Source organism: Gouania willdenowi, unplaced genomic scaffold (assembly GCF_900634775.1).
Source record: "Gouania willdenowi unplaced genomic scaffold, fGouWil2.1 scaffold_315_arrow_ctg1, whole genome shotgun sequence".
Taxonomy (NCBI): Eukaryota; Metazoa; Chordata; class Actinopteri; order Blenniiformes; family Gobiesocidae; genus Gouania; species Gouania willdenowi.
Window position 1 is genome coordinate 93,033 of NW_021145076.1, and position 18,562 is coordinate 111,594.

General features: G+C 37.1%; 1 protein-coding gene across 1 annotated transcript in view; it reads left to right on the forward strand.

Moving 5' to 3' along the window:
- The first annotated feature begins 2,644 nt into the window (after positions 1-2,644).
- The window catches only part of LOC114459458 (E3 ubiquitin-protein ligase TRIM39-like), a 55,517-nt gene continuing 39,599 nt past the window's right edge, over positions 2,645-18,562 (forward strand). Inside the window, exon 1 of the mRNA XM_028441709.1 lies at positions 2,645-2,701. The gene's annotated coding sequence lies outside the window, so the exon portion shown is untranslated. The remainder of the gene's footprint in view (positions 2,702-18,562) is intronic.

The following is an 18,562-nucleotide window of genomic DNA, read 5'->3' on the forward strand; positions in this document are numbered from 1 at the left end:
TTCTGCATGGCTTTATTATACAAACAGTAATCCATTAACTCAGAGTTTTCCCTCAATAACCTCAGAATTATTACTTATTAGTAATAAGTAAGGAAGTTGTTGTATATGAATTATGATCTCAATATGCTTTGCTTAGTATGGACTTAATAAGGTGGTAGCACCACAAGAATAGTTATTGTCTCTTAATAACACTTAATGAATATGGTCTGTTCTCACTTAACTCGTTCAGTGCCAGCCATTTTCAGATTTTCTACCCCCCTCAGTGATTCTAAAGACCCACAGAATATTTTCTACAATGACTATCTGAACAACATTTGTTTCAGGCTCGTTTCGTTCTTTTGTAATCAGCTGTTGAATAGAGCAAGTTTTACACAATTCTTCAGTTTCAGAGCAAAAAGCTGAGAAAACAGCCTTTTTCTAAAAAAAAAAAAAAAACCCTGTCAGTGACTTTAAAGCTATTTTTTTTTTTGCTTTAGTGACAACTCTAACATCTGAACATTGTTTCCTTATATAAAACAACAACAAAAAACACTGAGACCAGGCTTTTGATGGCAAAATTATTGTTATTTTGCTATCTAGGTCAGAGTTGAATGGATTTCTTACTGTATTTTGGCGTTCCTCCAAGTCTCTCCCCCCGTCAGTCTGCACACACTCAACTTCCTCTTCCTCCCGGAGATGCAGAGTGTCACTCGGTTCCCCGTTTCTTTTATCGTTTTATCTCACCATCGCCACACTATCCATGAGTTCCACACACGCCCTTTTCGAGTGTGCGCTGCTATGTGCTGCTGGAAACATCAACTCTCGTACGTAGCACCATTTTTTGTCTCGTAAACGCCTTTCCTCCTCTCCCTCTTAGCTCTGCTGAGCATGGATGATCTCTCATCCAAAGGTGCACTGCTACCTCCAACACGTCACCTATTATTTTGCTGTCTGGCTCACAGGCTGGAGGTATTTTGTACCAAACCCCCCCCTTTCACCTGACATGCAACGAAGACTGGTTTAGCCCGGTCATCGCTGCACAATTGCTGGTTATCAGAAAAGATATGATGGCAGAGATTATTAGAAATGATGCAGGAAACCGACATTGTAACAGACATCGTAGCAGAGAGGCAGCGGCACAGCCAAACATAGGCGCCATCTTGCCATCTATTTTAGTCTTATATTATCACAAAGGTCAGAGGTCATGATAACCATTTATGTCTGCCCTGCGACCCAGAAAACAGGAACAAGCGAGTCAGAAAATAGATGGATGGATGGATAGATGGATGAAAAAATGGATGCAACCATGGATTTTACCGATGCAGGCACGCAGTGACCGATGCATCTCGATTTCACCTGTAAATTGTACCGATGCCACTGAATGAATCCATATTCTCACATCGCACATGTTTATATCTAGATACCGATTCATATCGATTAAACTCCACATGCTTCGTGTGTACGTATGTAATATTGTCTCTAAAAACAGTTGACTACTCTGCATTCATAAAATCTTTATCTTTTACAGATATTGATAATATTCATTTCACCTACATTTACCTTATTCTTGGTGCTGCTACTACCTGTTCAGCTGTGCAGATAACATAGCAATGAGTGTTTGTGATTCAAGTAAAGACAGACTTTTTTGAATAGAAGATTCTTTAATCAGACATTAGTTTCAGGAACATTTTAATGTAAACAAAGGAAGCCACTATCCATGACACCACCCCGACCTCCTCCTTTACCTTTAGAACCTTCACCTTCATAGGCTGCAGGCCGTTGAAGGGGCCAGAGCATCTCTATGGATCAAATCCTGTAATGTCATTCTAAAGTGAAAAAAAAGAGGTAGTTTAAGTTGTAAAAGTTACAAGGTCATGATTAACCAATTACAGTCATAAAATGTGATGTTATAGTTGTGTATATTGAGCTTATTGTGTTGTGAAATCCATTCAAACAGTCTGGTGACAAGTGTGGAGCTCAAGTATAATGGTGGTGGCCGTGACTAGAGGGAAGGAGTGAGTGGTGGTTATACCGTTTATTTTTTTTTGGAAAGGACACATGGAGGTGCTGAGCTCTTCAAGCTGTGTGAACAAAAGAGAAAGTGAGTGAGAACTGAAGTGAAGCCAAAAGCACAAACCTTTGTCAAGATTATTAGGAAAGTCCAATTTAAAACATGTCAATAGATTCTAGAGATATTAACAATTGTATGATCCCTGAGGCTCCATTTCATTTTCATTTATTTATTTATTTAGCACACATTCAAGCACACAATTGCCAAAAATTTCACAATTTGTTGATGTAAATCTGGTAAAAATTAACGTAAAAAATAAAAAAATAGAAGTAGTTTGCATTATAAATGAATCAAACACTACCCTACGCCTAAAAATATATATTGTTGTCTTTATTATAATAAATAATTAGTTACAGTATTGTAACATAAGCACACAGCTGTTTGCCTCAGTTTAACAAGATTTGCACACCATCATTTTGAAGCTTTGTTTTTATTGCAAGTCTTGTATTAATTTATTCCTATAGCAACACAGGCAAATATGTGTTTACTTTATGACGATGATTCTATTTTTCAAGTCATTATGACATCATTTTGCCATTAAATATGGCTTTGAAGAATAGAATCCAGAAGAAAAAGAACGTTGACACTCAGAATCTTTAAGAAGCGACTGCACGAACGAACCTGTTACGGACTTGTTCACACGTTTTAAAGGTAATGTTTTAAGATTTGTCCAAAAAAGATTGGGAACGACTGCACTAAATACCAATTTAACCGTATCCAGAACCGGATATATTTCTTTATAACAGAGGCTTGTATATATTTTTTATAATGTTTTCTATGTGCCAAGTTTCATGCTTTTAACCCAAAGTGCACGATTCTACCAACAATTCTTCCTTAACCGCCCACTACTGGTACTGATCCAGGATCTGTGGTGGAGAACATGACCTGACTTTAATCAATAAGTTCAGGGATATTTTGTTTTCTGTTTTATTCACACAAATGATTCATTTTTTTTAAAAATTTCATTTAATTAATATTCTAGAAATATATTACAAATACATTTAAACAAAAAACGTTTTTTTTTTTTTTATTATATATATGTAATATAAAGATGTATGAGAGCAGCATTAATATCAACATATTTCCCCTCAGGGATCAATGATTTACTGAATCTGATCAGGTTTATTGATTAAGTTTTGTTCAACTTCATTTAAATTAAACTAATTTAAATCATCCTGATGGCATCATTCCAGACTATAATGATTAAACAAAAACAAATGCATCAGTTATTTCACCACTAGAGGGCAGAATATTGTACAGTATTAGAAGCTATCAAGTTATCATGAACCTATGATGTTTCAGACTCTACAATCCCTGTCATCGTTGGTCTCGTCCACAACAACAGAACAACTGCAGCTCTTCACCAGAAATGGCCGTAGCTTCACAGACACATAAACGTTACGTGGGAACTGGTCTGCTCAGTATTTTGGTAGTTTAGACGTGTTTCAGGTGGACGCTTCAACATCAGAATCAGAATCAGAATCAACTTTATTGGTCAGGGGTGTATGAATACACACGAGGAATTTCTTTTGGTGACCTGTGCTCTCTCAGGTAGTGTAACATTAAATAATAACAATCAACTAGAATAAAGAAAAATAAATAAAATAAAGAAAAATAAATTAAAAAAAGAAGTATAAACATAAATATAAGAGTAGTTAGACTAATATGTGCAAACTAAATAAAAATAACAAGATAATAATAATAATAATAATAATAATAATAATAATAATAATAATAATAATAATAATAATAATAATAATAATGAAATAAAATAAAAATACACTAATAATAATAATAAGATAATAGTGCAGTAGTGCATTGATGAGTAGTGCAGGTGAACATTTAAATGAAAAAGTTTATGTCCATGAACATTCACAGTGACAGGTTGATCCAGGGTTGTGATGTTTAGTTCCATGGTTATTTCACAGTAACAGAAACAGGTCTGACACTCTATGACTGTTTAGTGTTGATCAGAATGACAGCCTGGGGGAAGAAACTGTTTTTATGGCGGGTAGTTTTGGCGTACAGTGATCTGTAGCGTCTGCCGGAGGGGAGGAGTTTAAACAGAATGTGTGCAGGGTGTGAGGGGTCTGCAGTGATGCTACCTGCCCGTTTCCTGACCCTGGACAGGTATAAGTCTTGGATGGAGGGCATATCAACACCAATGATCTTTTCTGCAGTCCTGACTATCCGTTGTAGTCTGTGTCTGTCTAGTTTGGTTGTAGATCCAAACCAGACAGTGATGGAGGTGCAGAGAACAGACTGAATGATGGAGGTGTAGAACATGGTCAGCAGCTCCTGGGGCAGGTTGAACTTCCTCAGCTGTCGCAGGAAGTACATCCTCTGCTGTGCCTTTTTCCTGGTTGTGTCTATGTGGGAGGTCCACTTCAGGTCCTGTGAGATTGTGGATCCCAGGAACCTGAAGGAGTCCACGGTAGCCACTTTGCTATTCAGGTAGCCACTTTGCTATTCAGGTAGCCACTTTGATAACATGTTGTTTAGCTCAGGACCAGGAGGGGTGCTGGGGTGCACCAAATGAACGGTCCCCTTTAACATTTCCCTTTACCTCACGATGACAGCGTTTCATTCACATTATGTCACTTTCTGCCTTTAACAGTGGATTTTATTTTTAATGGTTGATTCTGTCATTCTGTCTATGATTCTATTAACACAGATATTATAGGACCATAATTAGCCAATCATGAGCTCATTACAAGTTGTTCATTAATCCTGTAAGAAAAAAGTCAAACCTCAAAGTCAAACTGTTTCCTCTGAAGACCTTCATTTACAAATCAATGGGAATTTAAATTATTCAGCCACAAAATCTAAATATTTTCCTCCACATCATGTGATCTCTGAACAAACTGATCATTTTAGTCAATTTCAAAGTGATGACACTGCAAAGGATGGATGAATATTTCTAGATCCTTCATGTTCATTCTGTCTCTTCTATCCTTCAGGTGGAGCTGATTCTATGCTGATGTTACAGGTGAATGGCGGATTGTGGAACCACTCAGCCGTGACAGCAAACATGGTGAGAAATGAGTGAATTGAAGTCGAGCTTCTCCTTTTATTTTCTCCACATTATTTAATAAGATGTAAATAAGCTTCATTTGATCAGAGACAAGTACTAATGTCCATCCTGCCACTGAGCTGTGGAGGCAGTGATGCTTTGGTCAATGTTCTGCTGGTAAACTTTGGTTCCTGACGTCCATGTGGATGTTCTATTGAAATTGATCTCCTACTGAAGCCTAATGCTATGTCTGATCCATCTTTAACAGCCACTGTTCTTTCTAGGAACACATTTAGAAACAAATGTTTGTTTGGTTCCTTCTCTGTGTTTAATCTCTAACTGTTCTACAGGACTCTGGAAGCCAGAACAAAGTGACACCTCAACGTTCTCAAGACGATGAAGCTCAGCCACAACAAAGAAACAAATCTAAGAGAAAAACTTCAGAGCAAAGAGTTCAACAGCAGAGCCAAGCTGGAGTTAAAGCTAAACATACATGTGACCAATGTGGGAAGGACTTTACCAAGAAATCAAACCTCACTGTACATCAAAGAATCCATTCTGAAGAAAAACTCTTCATCTCTGACGAGTGTGGAAAAGCTTTTGCTCAGAAAGAACACCTGAAGACCCATCAGCTTGTTCACAATGGAGAGAAACCTCACACGTGTGATGAATGTGGAACGACTTTTAGTCGATCTGGAAACCTCAGTCAACATCTCCTCATTCATCGTGGAATCAAAGCTCACAGATGTGATCAGTGTGGAAAGACTTTTACACATAGATCATCTTTAATGAGGCACATGCAGACTCACTCCAGAACAGAGTTGTATCGCTGTGACCACTGTGGGAAAATATATAAACACAAAAGAACCCTCATCATCCACCTGAGATCTCACACTGGACATGAAGTGTGTCCCTGTGACCAGTGTGACAAAGTTTTTACAACATATGGAGATTTAAAATCTCACCAAATCAGCCACTCATCAGAAAGACCTCATAAATGTGACACATGTGGAAAATCTTACAAGTGGAAATCTAACCTTAATCACCACCAACGAGTTCATGAGAAGAATGTTTTCAGATGTGATGAGTGTGGGAAGACCTTCAGCACTTCATCTGTTCTCCACTCACATCTCTGTGTGGATGGAGACATGGAGCAGGAATCATCTTCAGATCCCAGCGACACACGGATGGTGACGACACCTTCTGGTTCCAGTGTTGGACTGAAGAACCAAGAAGTTGTTATTGTTGAATAGTGATTAGTTGTCTTTTGTATTGTGTCCATAGTTTAATGTTTGATTTATGTTGCTGCTGCATGTTGGACTGTTTATTGTTACCAAAGTTTGTTGTTTAGTGTTTTAAATGAAATAAATGTGACACATTGATTCCAGTGCTCATTGTTTTTTTTACTCTGTGATTTTCTTCCTTTGAATCATCACTGAATGAGTACAAATATCAAGCAATTTAAAACGTGTATTTAATCAAAATCATAAAAATGAGACAATACATTTATTAACAGCAGCAATGGTATGATAACAGGATGCCAAAAATGTATTTGCTACTGTAATGTAGGAAAAGGGGTGATCATAGATAGATTATAAACAGTTCTTAGAATGTTCTGTAAGAAGATGATTTGACGATTAGAAGAAGAAGAATTCTCTTCAGAATCCACCAACATGTAGGAAAAGCTTGTCCATCAGGAAGAACAGTTTCACTGTGTTGACCAGCGTTCCTGGTTTACTCCTTCAAAGTAACTAAATACTCTTGTTCTGTTGAGCAGCTACACTCACCTACTTCATCAACTCCCAATCCTCTCAGTGAGAGGGGAATTAGCTCAAATGGTAGAGCGCTAGCTGCACAAAGGCAAGGGGACAATTTTTACACTCCCTCATACAAAGGAAAGGATGCAAAAAGCAATAGTGAAATATCATAGACAGTGTCACCTGTACCTCTATATACATATTTCTGGTGTATTTTAACAGAGTCACCAGACGTGCTCCTTGCTGTGAGCTGGACTTGAACCCACAACCTGCTGGCCAACACAAAGTCTGGGTCACACCAGTGGCGAGCCGTGCATTTCACACATAGGCCTTCAGTGATGTCCTACACTGAATGAATCCACCTCTTAATACCATCATTATGACGCCATGTCTCTCTAAACCATACATTTATACAGAAACAAACATAGTCAAGTACAACTACTTTTTTTCCGGATCATTTAAAATCAATACATCCGTATTAACAATTAAGAGTAGTAAAGTAAAAGTTATATGATCGCTTGGATACTGTCACAACTTACAAATAAAGGCAATTAGTCTAAAAAAGTCCACTAAACAGCACATTGTCTCACCCGTAAAGCAGTTCCATTCATTCATTTCCGACAGTGGTGAAATGGTGTTGCTACTCCTTGAACGTTTCATTTAGATTAAAGTGAAACAATTCAGTCCCTTCACTGAAGTCACAGGTGCGCCAGGTACCAGCACATTATTGGCTCTGTCTCGACAGTAAAGTGCAGGCTGCGCCCTGCACGGCACGGTGCAGACCGCTCCGCCAGACCGTCAAGACAGGGCTTAAGAAATAAAATCACAAAAATATAGAAAAAAAAAAGAAGAAAAAAAAAACTGTACTCACCAAAACTACTATCCCCGCTTATCCCACCAATAAGTCCTTTTCTATCGACATGGAGGCTAGTGCTGAAAGCCGAGTCTCTCTGAACATGTGTTGCTGCTTAGTTGCTGCTTTGAAAGTGGCGCACAAACCCTTTTCCTGGCTGGGACAGGTTAGCTAGCGCGGGGGTTGGACGACCTAACGGGACACCAGCTTCCATTTGGTTAACGTCACTCTACTTTGCATAGCGCTGCCTCTCACTAGTGCGTATCCAATCAGAGGACGTGAACGTCAGAACGTGTCACGTTCAACGTGATACCTGCTAGCTGGCCCTGATGTCACCAACTTGATATCTGATTGGTTATCACAATCTGTCTGTTTCAGTTCATTTAAGTGTACAGGCGCCCCCACTGTTAATTCTGAAGGCCTCGGGAAGATTTCGTGGAGCCTGGCAACACGTGACAGCTCAAATATGATTGGATGAAAGCTATAAGATAAATATACAATCCTGGAAGCAGCGCAACCAAGAGGAAAGCTATGAATTGAAGAGAAAAGACTATGAGGAATAATTTAATACATATTTATGAAAAAAATATATTAAAATGAAATGTATTTTCTGATTATGTTTAGGCCAGCAGAGAAGGCCTTGCTGGCCCTGACGGTCCACCACTGGATGGACGTCTGATGGTGGCTCAGAGTGGGAGTTGTTGTGGTAGAATGTTCTCCTGTGCATCAGGACTTAAGGCCTCTCTGAGGGAATGGGTGAGTAAGCTCCATGACTTATTTACCTGTGATGTACCATGGTGATAATTGATAGACAGAAAGACATCATTCCATTATGTTACATGTAACGTAATATGCAATATTACCTTAAGTTGTTTAGATTTAAACTGACTTGTAGAATATCAGTATTCTATTTTTTTCATCAGCACTTTAAACACACTATTTTTATTAATAACTGTAGTTTTAAATTATGAATGTCTTTTAAATCCTCTTTTTGTGTATTTCTATAAACATAACTTTGTTTGACTGGTGTTCAGGGAGTATGGAGGACCAAACCTGCCAAAAGTATAAATAAATAAATGTATTATTAAATATTGGAATAAATAAATAAAAGAATGAAAATATAAATAAAGAGATAATTAAATGCATAAATAAATTAATAAAAACTGGTAAATAAATCTGATATAAATAAATAAATGTCTTAAATTGATTTATACATTTATTTATTTATTCATGTATTTATTTCTACTTTTAATTATTTCAACATTTATTTATTTCTACTTTTATTTATTTCAACATTTATTTATTTGAACTTTTATTTATTTCTACTTTTATTTATTTATACATGTATTTATTTATACATTATTTTTTCAACATGTATTTATTTCCACATTTATTTAATTCCACATTTCTGTGTCCGTATGCTAATGAGGGAGGAGGGACTAACCTCAGTCTCATTCAGGATTGGTCAACTGAGCGATCCAATCAGATCCACTTCCTGTTGCAGCAGATGGGCGTGGCTTAGATGAAGAAGTGAAGATGGCTGATTTCAGAGTTTTAGTGAATGACTTACGAGCTTTAGCTGATGAAGTTGAAAACAATTCACCAAATGACGACCTTCACTTTTATCTGGATAGTTTTATTAACAGCTTAGCTCAGCTAAACTCTGATATGGATTTAGAAGTTGACCCAGCAGTGTTTGATGGTCTGGAAGAAATTTACCACCAGTTCTGCATCTTCTCAGAGACTGAAGAAACAACCTTCAGATGCCCCTCCTACTTTTTACCCCCATATGATTGAGGCTCACCTCCATTCAGAGAACACTGCTCTGGACATCACAGAGATGTTCAGTGTGAGTGAGAGAACAATTAGTGTGAGGATGGTACATTATGAGATAAGGTCATTTTAACCTACTTCTGTCAACATCTGTTTTGTAACTCTTGCTTGTTTGAAAGTAGCAACAGTAGAACTATATTTGTGTGTAAATATTACTCATGTTAATGTGTATTAATAGTAGGCTAGGCTAACGTTGCATTGCTATTCCATTTCAATACTTATATTATGAAGCTATAGACTGGTCATATTATATGGCATATGTTCAGGTTCTAATGTCATGTAGACTACACAACAATTAGGCTACATTAAAACAATCTGGTCTGTTTTAACAGCACATCAGCCCTTGTCCTTAATATCAGCTAATGTATAAAGTCATCTAGTATTGTTTTGTCCTTGTGATCTCTAGCATCTGTCCAGGTTAGCAGTAGTTTTAATTTAGAGTTCAGTAAAACTTACTTTGTCAAAACAAGCACAGTTGTAGCTATAGTGTGCTAATATATGTACATGTTTGATCATTAAAAATAGGCTACATTATTATTAGTCTATGAGTTTTTATTACATACAATGGTTAGATCATTTCACAGACAGTTTTCATTTCATGTCTATTGTGACCTTTCTCATTGTTTTGGATAAACAGAGTCCATGATTTATTCACTACATTGTAAGACAATGATTTGGATGAAAGTATAACCTACATTCTGCAGCTCCATCACAACTGTGGATACAAAATGATGGTTGGACACCTGAATACACAAGGCATACACATACAAAGTAAGTATTATTAGTATTTAACCTAAATTGTTCTGGGATTATTCATCAATAAATTGGTATTTGTCCTACTTGCTGATTTATTAAGATGTCAAAAAGAAGCTTCTTTACTGACAGTCATTCTAGATTTTTGGCTATTTGTGAATTTTCTTCCAGATTTGGGAATGATTAACAGTTTAGATATTCTTTATCTGTGTTTATTGTATACATATTCATACCTTGTCCTTTCTGACTCATACACTAACATTTACAACACATGAAAGCAGGTTTATGGTCCTTGATTAATATCTGGTCAGTATGGGGTTTGAACCCATGACCTTGGCGTTATTAGCACCACTCTCTGACCAGCTGAGCTAACTGGCCTATGAAGCTGCAAAAATGTGTAAAAATATGGTTGAGTTAAAACACTTACGGTTCTAAACACCCAGAAAGTTGGCAGGTGAAAATTCAGCAGTTTTTTTTGTTTTTTTTTTTTAAATGTTATTTGGTCAAATATCAATAATCATCTTTGAGCATATTGTAATCCAAAGTGTTCTGAGTAGACAGTGGATCTTTTTTCCTTCTCCAGGTTCTAAAAATGAAGTTGATCAATACAGGATGGATGTCAGCCAATCAGAGTTCTTTTTACCAATGGGACCATCCAATGAGCTGTTTTAAGCATTACTATTGGCTGCTGGAGCTGCTCATTAAAAGTCAATGTGTGTTCTTGATCTGAGAGTAGATAAAGTCTCATGGCTTTATATTCCAGCAGAAATCTCTAACGTGACTTTTGTCAAATCAAGAGGAAAAATGAAGACTGAGGTGGAGAAGCAACAGAATAAAGGCACAAATATGTTCATGAGGAACAGAGTCACAGAGGTTCCTCTGACTCTGTGTGTGTGGTGGACTTCACTTGATCTGCTTTCAGTCCGTGCACAGTCTGCCCTGAGTCAGAGAGAGAGTGATAACAAATGAGATAAATAGCTTGTAAAACTAAGAGAAACATTATCTAAGGTGGAGACAGAGAACAGACACATTTCATCTGCAGTGTGGAGTGTGTCTGCTCTGATCAGCTGCTTGTGTGTGAGGATCAGCTGTGGCTCTGAGCCTCTTACTGTCCTCACAGCAGTGAGTGATACATGCTTTTATGTCTCTAAAACATCAGAAAACTCTCCAATAACACAAGATAAAGTCTCTACATTTGTTTCTAGTCTCTATGGAGAAATCTTTGCCCAGAAACTAAAAGGTTTATGTGTGATTCACTAAAAATAAACAATATCAATACTTTTGAATGATAATCTTTGTAAAATGCCTAGTCAGCTGATTGAGGCTGTGTGTGTCAGACACTTTCTGTATCCACGGACCAATCAGATCATTCATTCATTCATTATACACTTTCATTATACACTGTGGTGACGCTGACAGCCTCAGCAGGAACATACAGCAGTTGTGCTGCTATACACAAAGTGTGGGGGTCCTTTCTCACCCCTGTCACAGGAGCATGCACGTAGCCAGGCTGAAATCACCTGGGTTAAGTGAGTGAGTTGATATCTCAGTTCACAGTGCAGCTGCTCTCTGACAGAGAATGTTTGGTTAGGTGAAACCCGCTAACAGAGATAAATCCAGGATATACGTATCCAGCTTTGTAGTACAGGCCCACAGAGCTACACATCTTTAAACTACAGATGATCGCTTCATCTTCATAATAAACATCTTTAGAGGAACAAATGTTTACACAAATAATGTGTAGTAGAAGTGGTGTTTGTGTGACTTTTTCCAACACATGTGACTTTGTGACACAGAATCAGTGTGAACGTGTCCCTGGGGCGTTTGTGTGTAAACTGTGTGTGTGTGTGTGTTTTCTCGCCCTGCAGCATCTGTGGCTTCAATCCTGAACTTTAATGCATTTTTAGTTTATTTTAATACACATTTTTCGACTTTCAAGACACTTACAACTACTTTCCACCATATGTTGACCAATTATTGTCACTTTTATCCTTTTTCATCGTATTTCATGATTATTTTTGCCAATTTAACCACATACACCATTTGTCATGCCCATTATATGAAAGTTTAAACTAATTGTTCCAATATTGACACTTTGAAAACACTTTTTCTGTCCATTTTTGTCCATTCTAATTAGCAACTTTTAACCAATTTCTGTGTTTTTAAAATCCCATTTCACAACTTTTTCCACTATTTTTGGCCATTTTTATTTCTGATTAAAACAAGGATTTACATCTTTAAGATGACTATATACTATGGCCCAAATAATAGTAAACATCCTGCATAACAGTGAATATTATTCAGATAAATAAATACATGTGTTTATCACATAGAACGACGGACCATCATTTTGCTGACTTCATGGATGGAACCCCTAAATGCTCTGTCTCTCTCTCTCTCTCTGTCTCTCTCTCTCTCTCACACACACACACACACACACACACACACACACACACACATACACACACACACACACACACACGCACACACACACACACACACACACACACACACAGGCTTGGGGAGTAATGGATTACTAGTAACAGCGTTATGTAATCTGGATACAAAAATAATGTAACTATAATCTGTTACAGTACATTTAAAAACATGTAATCAGATTACCAGTATTTTTATTAAAAATGGGGATTACTTAGTGGGATTACTTCTTCAAAGCAAACAGAATATACACTGTGCAACAGATACACAGAGTGAACACACACATTGTGACACTTCGTAGCACCTCACCATAAACGTGAAACCAATACTGCCTGCCTAGCTGTTTATCATCATGACTCAGGAGTTTTCACTGCATGAAAATTCCTGAGTCACTGTTTGCTGTGACCACACCAAATAAAACATAGAAAGGTAAATTACAAAGATGAATCCAAAGTTAACTTCTGACACAAACTCTCTACACCATAGACTGTAAACACACATCTCCACTACGCATCCTCAAGTTGCCTTCACTGACTGCCAACGCTGTAGGAATTAGGAACATCTACAACGGACACATCCAACAAACAGCAGAGCTGTTACAATATAAAGCTATTATGCTAACAGCTAACTTATATGATATTGTGCAGTAACATAACAGCTGTATATGTGTTTGTTGTGTCTATCACTGCATGATGCAGAATAACTGCATTTGTTTGTCTAGGAAATAATTTTCAACAAATTGAATTAAAGTCATACATTACATGAAAGACATGCTGACACACCAAAAATAACTAATAATTAACTATGGAGCATGTTATTATGTAAAACATCTACTTTATGGCACTTATTTCCTGTAATTTTTAATTAATTTAAAACCAGAATCAGGAAAACAGAAAAACCAGAAACAGGAAAAAATAAAAACCGAATACAAAAAAAATGGTGTATTTCTGATTGGTTTTAAAATCAAAATAACAATGGTAAAACATTATATCATTTTGTTTGTTTGTCTTTTTTACAAAGTGCAGTTGATTCTATATCTATAGAATAAAAAATCTGACTGCAGGTGACAGATAGAACACATTTTTGTGGAGGTACATCTTTTAAATTAACGCATGCCTCGAGATGCGTTCAAAGTCCCTGGAAAACCCAGAAATTTTTAAAATATCCCCACACAGCCCTGACACCACGTGAAAACAAAAGAGGACATGTCTAAAACCAGACGTATGGTCACCATACATGTCATCATTATTTAATAATGAATAGAAAAAATAAAAATGCAGTGTTATAGTTTGGTCACTTGGGGGAGATTTATTAAGTTTTATTATTATTAATATATGGACTTTTGGTATTGTTTACCATATCTGCATTGATAAAGGAACCTTGAGATGAAATATTAATTAGAACATATTTTCAAATTAATATCAAAATTATAATGACTCACTGGAACACATCTGTAACCTTTGCACACCCAGAAACACAATATATTTTAACTGTAAATATCATGTCTGCTATTAAAAACTGTAAATTACAATAGTTAGCATATTAGCACACACATAGCTATAATAGAGCTTTTCATCTGTAAACCCTTCTTAGAAACCAATGATCATACAATGTGTTGCCTGTTATCTCACGCTACGAGGTGACTATTGTTGGAATTGTCCCTGTATAAATAAAGTTTCATTGAATTAACATGTGACCTTTGACAAATAAACAGTGGTTGCAAATATCAAACTACTTATGTGTAACTCTATTGTAGTCCAGTCATCACATTTATAAACTATCTTAGTCATCTAGGATCTGTGCACCCTCAGAAAATCAGCTGCTCACATTATTTTGACCTGAATTGATCTGATTTTCCACCGTTTGTAATTCTTCTCCAGTCTGCATTGACTCCTCCCACCAGAGCGTCATGTTTAAGGGAAGAAGAAAATGAAAATGGATGATTTATTATTCATTTTATTTATGAGTTAAAAATGCAGTTATATTCTGAAAATGAAAAATTATTTTTGTTAATGGATTTTAAATTGAATTATGGTACAGATATACTTCCATAGTTTATACAGTTGACGTAGCGTTCTTATTCTCTATTACAAGTTCACAGAGAAGCTGCAGTGTTTGCAACTGTCGTCACCTAAAAAAGGCAAACAAATAAAACAATAAATAATGTTGCCATTGTTATTTGGATTATTGTGATTTTAAAATTTAAAAATCAGAAATTCACCTTTTTTCCCCGTTTTTCCGTTTTCCTGTTTCTGGTTTTAAATTAATTTAAAAAATTAATAATTTGGTTTTGAAACAAAATAATCAAAGAATGAAGGGTACATGGATTCAAACGTGATCTAAATCATATTAATTTCTGAGTGTTGTCATCTGTTGATAAAGCTCTTGGTTCAGTTCATTAGTTCTAACCTGATAAGTTAATAATAAATGAGTGTTCAATGAACACGCCCTCTGAAGCTGTTTTGATGCACGGCACTGCTTCTCTTTAAACTCTTCACCACATTGTCCTTTTTGCTTTATTCCAGCCAGGAGAGGACCCTGGGCTATACCTGGAGAAGCAGCCTCTCTCCTCTCCGCTGCTGGTTTTTGATGGAACATCCAGCTGTGTCGTTGTGGGAAACATGCCTGTGAGCACCTCCCCCAGGAGGAATTCTGGGAATCAATGTTGGTATTGATGGCATACTACTACACTCTGCACTTAACACACCCAAAGTGTGTTGCCACGGTCCTCTCTGTCATTCAAACCAAGGTCATTGATGATGCTATCCATGATCAAGATGCTACTAGCACATATAGGAAAGCAATCGCTGAATGGAAATCATTGGTTGAAAAATAGGTGAATGTCAAGCAGCATTTTGTCAGGTCTGTTGTGTTTGTTTTTGTTTGCAATGCCTTTGAATAAATTGTTTTGTGCCTGACTTGGCTAGCTACGCCACAAGTTTTCCCTCAGTGTCCTTAGGTCTCACATGTTAGTTGGACCTTGAACTGAGACATGTTTGAATACTTTACATTGTAGTGTTGCACAAATGTTTGATCATTTTAGTTTTGCCTTCTTCACATGACAAATCACAGCACTTTATACAGCAGCATATTATGTGTTTTGTTCATTGCTGTTGATTTTGCTTTAAAAAAAGTCTTAAATTGTCTTAAATTTGACATAAAAGTGTGCAGCAACCACTGTTTCTGGTGTACGGTTCATACTGTTAATAAATGTTGATGGTACTCATACTCCTGGTTGTGATTCTGATAAGATGTTTATTCTAAGAACAAAAACTGGTTTTAATGTAGATTTAAGTTTATTTCAAAATGAGTCAACTTGTATCAAGAAACAGCTTAATCATTTTTCACTAATGCTGAGTCATTTTTTACTTAGATTATTTGTTTTCTTCTTGTTCTGAAGCTTTCATTTGCCAAAATTAAAAAAAATACATAAATAAATAAATGATCAAGAATGATTTGTTTATAGTCAGTATATTTCACTTATTGTGCTGCAGGAAGTTTGATTTTAGGTAGTTTAGTCTAATAATCATCAATTTCTGCTTATTTTAACCCTTTAGAATACTTTTCAGGACCTTCTTATTTTAAGATTTAACATTTTTTTTTCAAGCTTTCTTATTTAGTAAATTTAACTTGCTGCATGGACAGATAATGTCTCTTGTTTTAAGAATTCTCCTCAAATGTAGTGTTTTTTTTTTTATATTTTATCTATCCTAATTTGTAGCAAAGGCTTTAACTATGATATTGGTCAACAGATGAACTCCTCTGTCCTGTTGGTTAGGACAACATGTCTAACAATAAAGGCCCATCATCACAGAGCTTCATTTGGACATTTCCTGATTAGCAATCATTTATTAGCTTTAGGTTTGGACCAGACCAGAGGTTTGGACAGATCATCACCAGCTCAGGTTGATCCAGGCTGATTAAAACCATCCCATCTGAGCTGGGACATGAACTGATCCATTTATTCACACATTAGTTCTTCTAATGTCTTTAAACACTTTTATTGATACACACAGACCTGGTCAGAGCAGGTTACACTCCCAGTTAGGATCATGGAAAATAACATTTGCTCCATCTCAGTAACTAGTTTAGACTTTTTTTAGACCTGTGTCCTGGGTATGATGGGTTCACAAGGTGAACAGTACTCAGCCATGTTGGGAAGTCCAGAAATCACACAGCATCTCACCCACACATTGCAGTGGTCCATGCCAGAAAATACCACAGACCAAGTATTAGTCATAGCACTCAACAATTCTGTTTCCTGTGCTACAAGAAACAACAAAGATCTGCTTGTTCATCACTGCAATGTCAAAGTAACTGTGTGTGTGGACCATTTCAGGGACATCGTACCAGGTGTTGGTCACTGGGTCATAAGCCTCAGCAGACCTCAGATCTCTGGACCCATCGCTTCCTCCAACTGCAAAAATATGGCCCATATATGCAACGACTCCAAGTTTTATACCGATGTGTTACCATAGGAGTGATCAGTGTCCACTGGTTGGTGTCTGGGTTGTAATACTCAGCAGTATTCAGTACTCTATTACTACATCCTCCACATATGTAAATCTTGTTGTTCAGTGTGGTGCAGCTGGCGTAGCTCCTCCCTTCATTCATTGATGCAATGAACGTCCACTGGTTGATGTTGGGCTGGTAGCGTTCAGCAGTTCTTCGTGAGGTACCATCATCATCCCTGCAGCCTCCCATAGCGTAGATGCATCCCTTTAGCACGGTAACACTCACAGAGTACCGTGACTCCTGCATTGGTGACATCTCCTGCCAAGTGTGTGTGACTAGGTTAAACCTCCACACTCTGTTACAGGGGTCGGTCCAACTTAAACCACTACCCACAATGTAGAAACATCTACCAAGGAAGACAGTGCTGTAGAAGAATAAGTGAGCCATGGTATCCTCCAGACTAGGATGAGTCTGAACTGTGATCCAGCTGTTAGTTCTGTAGTCAAAGGCCTCTATGGTCTTAGAAAATAATTTAAACATCAGTAAGACGGCGTTTGGCAAACGATGGCAAAACAAGGTGTTGTTGATCCCAGACTCAGAGCAGAGTAACGAAGGTTGAGACATGACTTTAAGGGTATCAGAGACCAAGAGGTGGGACTCAGGGTTTGTTTTTACCACATCATTGTTAAGAACATTGTCTGTGATGTAACTTTTGTCCATCAGCCCCAGTCGTACCTTTGGTAACAGAGTAGAAATGGCTCCCTGTCGTTCCTCATGCATTTGGTTTATCCATCTTAAAACACTTTGATAAACTGTGATCTCCTGGGTCACAGTAAGGTCATCCTGACCCAGGATATCAGCCAGCTCCTGCTCCGCAAGCTTCAAAAACTCTTCACAGAGTGAAACTTCCTCAAAATTCTCACAGATAAAGTGAAAGGCCTCATACTTCAGTTGAAACAAAATGTGAATATTCCAGGATTTGCAAACTGCCACAGCCCAACGCAGTTAGTTTCTGGGCAGAGATGATCCTTAAGGACTTCAAAGCATGTTTGTTCCAGACTCTTTACATTGAACTGATGCACTTCCATCACTAGATCAAAAATATTGCTGTTGTCAGAGTGACAGAGATTAAGTAAATTCACTGAGTCCAAGGACTTTGTAAAATGTTTGCTTACTGTTGTGACAATGAAGATCATGTGAAAAACAAAGCACTTAGAACTTAGAAGATCAAAGCATTTTAGAACTTCAAAGATCAAAGCATTTTAGAACCTTGAAGATCAAAGCATTTAGAACCAAGAAGATCAAAGCATTTTAGAACTTCAACGATCAAAGCATTTTAGAACCTAAAGCTTCCATTTCTTCCAAACAGAATGTTACCATAGTTACCAGCAAAAGATATTTTGCTGAGTGTT